The 6,000-nt window shown below is 45.9% G+C and overlaps 1 protein-coding gene across 1 annotated transcript in view; it reads left to right on the top strand.

The window, feature by feature from the left end:
- Window positions 1-265: 265 nt before the first annotated feature.
- Brinp1 (BMP/retinoic acid inducible neural specific 1) overlaps window positions 266-6,000 on the top strand; it is a 185,016-nt gene continuing 179,281 nt past the window's right edge. Inside the window, exon 1 of the mRNA XM_036178230.1 lies at window positions 266-680. The gene's annotated coding sequence lies outside the window, so the exon portion shown is untranslated. The remainder of the gene's footprint in view (window positions 681-6,000) is intronic.

Here is a 6,000-nt window from a genome sequence, read left to right as displayed (position 1 = left end):
AGGTCCCTTTGGGTGCTCCTATACAAAGACTTGCCTCGTTGTTCCCAGACCCATGCGACTTCCTCAGTGGCTAATCCTAGGCCCACCCAGGCCGCCCCTCCCTCCAGGAGGCCCCACTTCTCCTCTCCAGGCTCTTTCTCCTCCACCTAAAGACGTAGAAAACACTCCTAGGAATCCTCCCGCTGCTAGGCTCCTCCTTCCCCGCCCCTGGGCAGCCGCTCCCCCATTCATTTTCCTCCTTTGCCGGCGAAGTCCCTCCCCCTGCCTAGCCCGGCCTCCGCTGCTCCCCGCCCGGAGACCGCGGCGTACTTGGACTTCCCTCTCCATTCGCCAGCCGCCTCTCTCCCGGTCCCCACGGCTGCGAACTGATCTGGTGCGGAGGGGGGCAGGAGGAGGAGAAGAGCACAGGCGAAGGAAAGGGCGAGAGAGCCAGAGAGCCGGAGGCAGAGGGAGTAGTAGCCGCCTTTCGGAGCCGGGATTCATGCCTGTCCTCGGGACCAGCCAAGGGGACTTTAGGGCTGAGTATGAGCCAGGCTGCTAGAAGCCAGGTACCCCTACGCCTGCAGTCCCCGCGCCGTTCCCGGTATGCGAGCAGGACGCAGGGCTCTTGCAAGTTCCCACCGAGCCGAATAAAAAGCGTCCTCCCGCTGCTCTCCGCCAAAGACGGACATTGACTCCAGGTAAGGCGACCCTGGGCTCAGCTTCCCATACCCCCCTCTGCCCATGGAACCCGCCCCGGACCGCAGTTGGGGCGCTCCTGCCCGCTCCTCCCCTCCCCCTCCCAGCACCCTCGTCCGGCTTCCCTAGCCGCCAAGTCCCCTCCTGTTCCGGAGACTGGGGTCCCAGTAGCTTGGATACCAAGGGTTAAATGCCGGTTTTAGTAAGTGGCGTGTGTCCCCGCGCGCTCCCGACGTGTGTTCCATGGTGGGAACTTGATGTGCTAGTGTGCTTTGACTGTGCGGCGGCATCGTTCGCGTTTGATGCGTGTGGCGTGGTGGTGGTGGTGGTGGTGGTGGTGGTGGTGGTGGTGTGTGTGTGTGTGTGTGTGTGTGTGTGTGTGTGTGTGTGTGTGTGTGTGTGTGTAGACCCTATAACCTACTTTCAGCGCGATGTCTGTGTGTATGTTTGTATGTATGTGTTTGCATGTGTGCGCGTCTGTGTATTTTTAATTAGGTATCTTCAGCTAACAGGAGATGGAATGGGGTTCTTACTACAGGATCACGTAGCTACCGGGAAGCCCGCTGTGGACTTCCTCTTAGGGCTCTGGGCTTGTTTGGGGGAGATGATAGGGATATAGACGGTGCTTTATTTAACCCAGTGTATGTACCATTGAAGGAAAATTTCCTCTAAACCATGGGGTAGTGGTGCAGACTTGGTCTCACTGTTTGAAATGAAGAAGACATGTCCAAAACCTGAGGCAAAGGAGATGCTGTCCCTTTAAATTCTACACTGGGTAGACTCCAAGATTCTGATGGGAATTTGGAGATGCTAGATACTGAGTGCAAAGGAAAGGAGAAAGTCAGGAATCTCCTTATCTAGTGCACAGCAAGAGTGGGGTAGAGAGATCGCCCTGTCTCCCTGTTGAAATCACAACACCCCCCCCCCGCCCCTTTAAGGGGGTGGTCTAGGCAAGTTTGCCTGAATTTCTTCAGGGGAAAAGAGTAAACGTCCTCTGGGGATGTGCTTCTCCATGGTAGCCGCACAGGGTCCTCGAGAAAATACAATTTGGGGCAGCTCTGGGTGCTTTGCCAGGAGACTGATAGGGTACTTTCCTAGGACGCATTCGTGTTCCCTTGTCCATCTCAGGCAAGCTCTGGAAGCCGCAGAATCTCTTCTAAAAGCCTTTCTTTTCCATGGCTCCAGGAAGTTAGGAAGATGCTGCGAGAAGGGAGAGATACTGATATGTGTGTGTGGGTGGTGGTCTATACCTATGTAAGGACCAAGGGAGACCTACAGTTTGTGAGGGATGTAGGTAGGGAATCCATGATAGAACGTTATGGTAGTTCACTTGCACCTCACAGTTCATGCTTGGCTCTAAATAATGCCAAGGGCCGGGGTCCCTGAGAAGGCTCTCAGGAAGGCCATTTGAGTTTAAGGTCTCCTTCCTATTTCCTCCACCTTTTAGGAGCTTGTGTAAGTAAATACTTTGGTCACCCTGCCCAGGTACAGTTGGGCCGTGGTTCTGGAGCCAGCCATTGATTTGATTCCCGGCTGCCTCTTAAAGGCTTGCCCTACTCAGCAAAAATGCTGAGTTTTACTGCTGTTAGCATGGCTTCCAGACTAGGCAGCTGTTACTTTCTCAAGGTAAATGGCAGCCATTCTGCTTGAAAGCAGAGAAGCTGGAAGACGAGGCTGAGGTGGTGGATGCAGTGCCTCTAAGGGCTCCCTGGAAAGGCCTCCTGGGAGGGAAAGAAGATAGAAATATACCCTCTTTTACAAATATTTATATATGTGCATCTATATCTTCTGAGGAGAGATAAAAGCAAATGTGTGTGTTTGTAGGAACCTGCCCCAGCTGGTGTTCTACCTGTAAGCACTTGCTCACATACCATTCTCTGCCTATGGGCTGATCTTTCAGGCTGAAGTCTTCAGGAGGCCATGGCCATAACATAGACTTTACAAAACTCAGGTCAGAGCACAGCCTCCTAGTGCAGTTGTGGAGGGAGTATGGACAGACGAAGAGCCCTCGTGTTGATAAAGGCTCTCATTATCTCTTTCCAGTGGAGACCGGATCAGAACTGGAAAGCATATTAAAGAGCAAACAGGCAGGACTCTGGCTCAGAGAGAGGATGACAGTTCCCCAATATTCACTAGCAATTGATGCCATGCCCAGGACTAGAACTCGGGTTGTTTTTCAGCCAGATCTATGTCTTTTTCACTCCAAGGAGTCACAACATTTCCTAATTCTCCCTGCCCACCACACTCGCACCTATGAGAACTGCCTGTTTTCCCTTCTGGAACTTGTTTCAGAGATGCATTTCTGACCTTCTTCATGTGAAATCATGACCCAGGAGAGAGAGAGAAAGAGCCTAGTGCTCAGTTATTCTTCTTCCTTCACAAAAGCATTAAACACATATGCACACAGGTATACACAAGGGATTGGGGAGCGAGGGAGGGAGAGAGAGAAAGAGAGAGAGAGAGAGAAAGAGAGAGGGGGGGGATAGATTCTCTTTTCAATGTCATCAGATAATTACATGCACGTGGGCACTCAAGATGATGTGACTGATACACAGAACCCAGTAGAGCATTTGACTGTACTTGAGCCTTTGATGAGGAAAGCTTTGCTTTCTTTAGAACATTATATACTTAGCTGTCCATGCAAATACTTCAGGAAAACAAATTTATTTAAATTAATTAAAATCTCACATTCATGGTATAGGAACAGGAACATCTGCAAGAATATTCAGGCATTCATATTCAGGTGTGTACACAAGGCTAGAACCCCCACCCCCTTTCTCCTATACTCCCTCCGATGAAACACTTAACCTTCATAGGAAATTGAGCTACACTGTGTAAATGCATGCACTGGGACTCACAACCTCAGGGTAAGGAAAATATAAAGTTCTTTGAGTCACAGGTCCTTCAGGAGTTGAATCAGATTCAGTAAATAAGTGTGTTGCCAGTCTTTTAGATGCTCTTTTGGGGTGCAGCGAAGTACTGAGAAGCATGGGGATTTTGGCCCATCTGCAATAAAGCCATTAACAACCTCACAACCGTTGTCTTTTCTGGAGCTAGATGGCACTTTAGCTCCCAGAAGGGGGAGCTGTGACTCCATTTCAGCTGAGGAGAAACAGCTCAGCTATTCCAAATCAGCTCTGGGGCCCCCCTGCTGAGTTGAGAAGGCCCAGCTCATGCTGTAGGGAATATATCTGTAGCAGCATAGGTGGGGAAGGTAAAAAAAAAAAAAAATGCCTTGTTCAGTTCAAGCAGGACATCTCTTAGTGGTCTCAAGAGAGTTTATCCTATTTATCAAAAAATCCGGTTTCTCTGAAAGTGTCTTTGCCCCAAAGGCCCTGCAGTGTGTGAGGAAATATTTTCTGATTTGCATGTGCTTTCTCATCCCGAATCCTTAGAGGAAGTCATTAGAACATATCATGAAAACAGACTCTTACAATTAGTCATAACATTCTTCTCTCCCTATGTCCTCTGACCTAAAATCTAAAGTTTAACAAATAAGTTAGTGAACTCCTGGTAACCATATGAACAAAAGCATAGGAAGAGGAAGATTTATCAAATACATTTTTTCAGACAACTCCTCCCCATTGTTTTCATTATAATATTTCATATGTAAGATAATGAATATATCATATGTTCCTCAATTCTATAAGCCCTATAGTATCTGGCTCAGATAATCCTTCAAATTCTTTCAAAGACCATGTTTCAGAACCAAACTTTTGTGTCTGGATTTTGATATAATTTTGTTAGAAACCCTATTTATTTAATTTTTGTTTCTGTTTGCTCTGTTTGTCAACCACACAGGGACAGATCTCTCTTGATCACATCCACATGTGTTCTTATTAGGAACATTTCTCTTATAATGCCTAGGTACTGGCACACAGCAATTGTTCTATCAGTGTTTGTTTTGCATGCCATATCCACTGTCAACAGTATGTCAGTTTTCTCTCTCTCTCTCTCTCTCTCTCTCTCTCTCTCTCTCTCTCTCTCTCTCTCTCTCACACACACACACACACACACACACACACACACACAATTTGTCCTCATTCACTCAAAGCAAAGCCATATAGCTTCAAAATTACACTACTTATTCCAACAACTCAGGGGTACTGGTGATGGTGTGGACAGGTAGGTATATCTAACTTGACAAATTTCCTTGCTGTGTCCCAAGACCTTAGATTTATTCTCTTATCTAATCTTCCTTCCCCTCCAGTGAGGCAGATGTACCTCCTATGCAGAGGAAGGTGAAGTTCATGTTGGCTAGCTTCCGTTTAAGCAGTAGGGCAAGGATTTGAACATTGCTTGAGCATCTCCACTCTTCTACTACACCATCAGCATCACTGGTAACTAATGAGATTGCTTGTTCAATGGATGCTAGGAACAGCTGGAGGACACTGTAGGCTCTTTGGAGCTGATGTTATAAAACTATTGTAGAATCTCTACATTTATAATAAAAATAGTGTTTTCTTTGAGGAAGTTCCCCAAAGAAACCTCTGAAAGTTTTTCAATAATCAAACTTTTCTCCACAGTCTGGAATCAAAACTGTTTTGGTAACATAGGCAACATGTGTCTTCCAAGTCTCAGTTTTAATACTAACAGTGAGTTCATTACCACACAAAAGAGCTGGTGCTAAATCTGAAGAGATTTGTGAGATGCTTTCTTGTTTTGAGTGTAAACCTTCCCATCATCTATAAATCTCTGCAATTGAACAAATACAATTATTTTCTAGTCATCAGGTCCTTGCATGCTGTTATCATATAAACAAGTAAATATAATCATATCATTGAAAACATTCTCCTTTGAGTAGAAAATCCCTGAATCCTATGATATTCATTTGAAAAGCCTGTCTTATACTGTACAACATTTTATGATTATTCTCTAGATTATCTCACCTTTAGGGCTTTGACACAAAGTTGTGAGGAGGATATGTAATGGGTTAAGGCTGAAAAAAGTATTTATTTATTTTCAGTAACAGTAGGTGTTAATAGAGTGTCCTCTGCTTGTCAGATATTGCCCTAGAATAGTACTGTTGAGTAGAACTTTGGGGAATAAGAAACATGTTCTCAGTGCTAGCCAATATGTAGACACTACACTCTTAAATGTACTTGAGGGCTGCTGGTGAAGTGAGGTTTGATTTTGTTTAGTATTTATTTCTCTCTCATTTTTATTTATGCAACTGTATGTGTCTGATGGCCATTGAAATAGACAGTTCAGGTTTACACATCAGGAATGTTGTATGAACACAGTCCTGCTTTCATTGGAGCTCACATAAAGAGGAAGAGATGGCTAATAGTGAGTAAGCAAATAGAAAACCACAGTAATTAA

The sequence above is a fragment of the Onychomys torridus genome, chromosome 2, assembly GCF_903995425.1.
Source record: "Onychomys torridus chromosome 2, mOncTor1.1, whole genome shotgun sequence".
Taxonomy (NCBI): domain Eukaryota; kingdom Metazoa; phylum Chordata; class Mammalia; order Rodentia; family Cricetidae; genus Onychomys; species Onychomys torridus.
The sequence above is the reverse complement of the archived record's forward strand: the minus strand, read 5'-3'. Positions and strand labels throughout refer to the sequence as shown.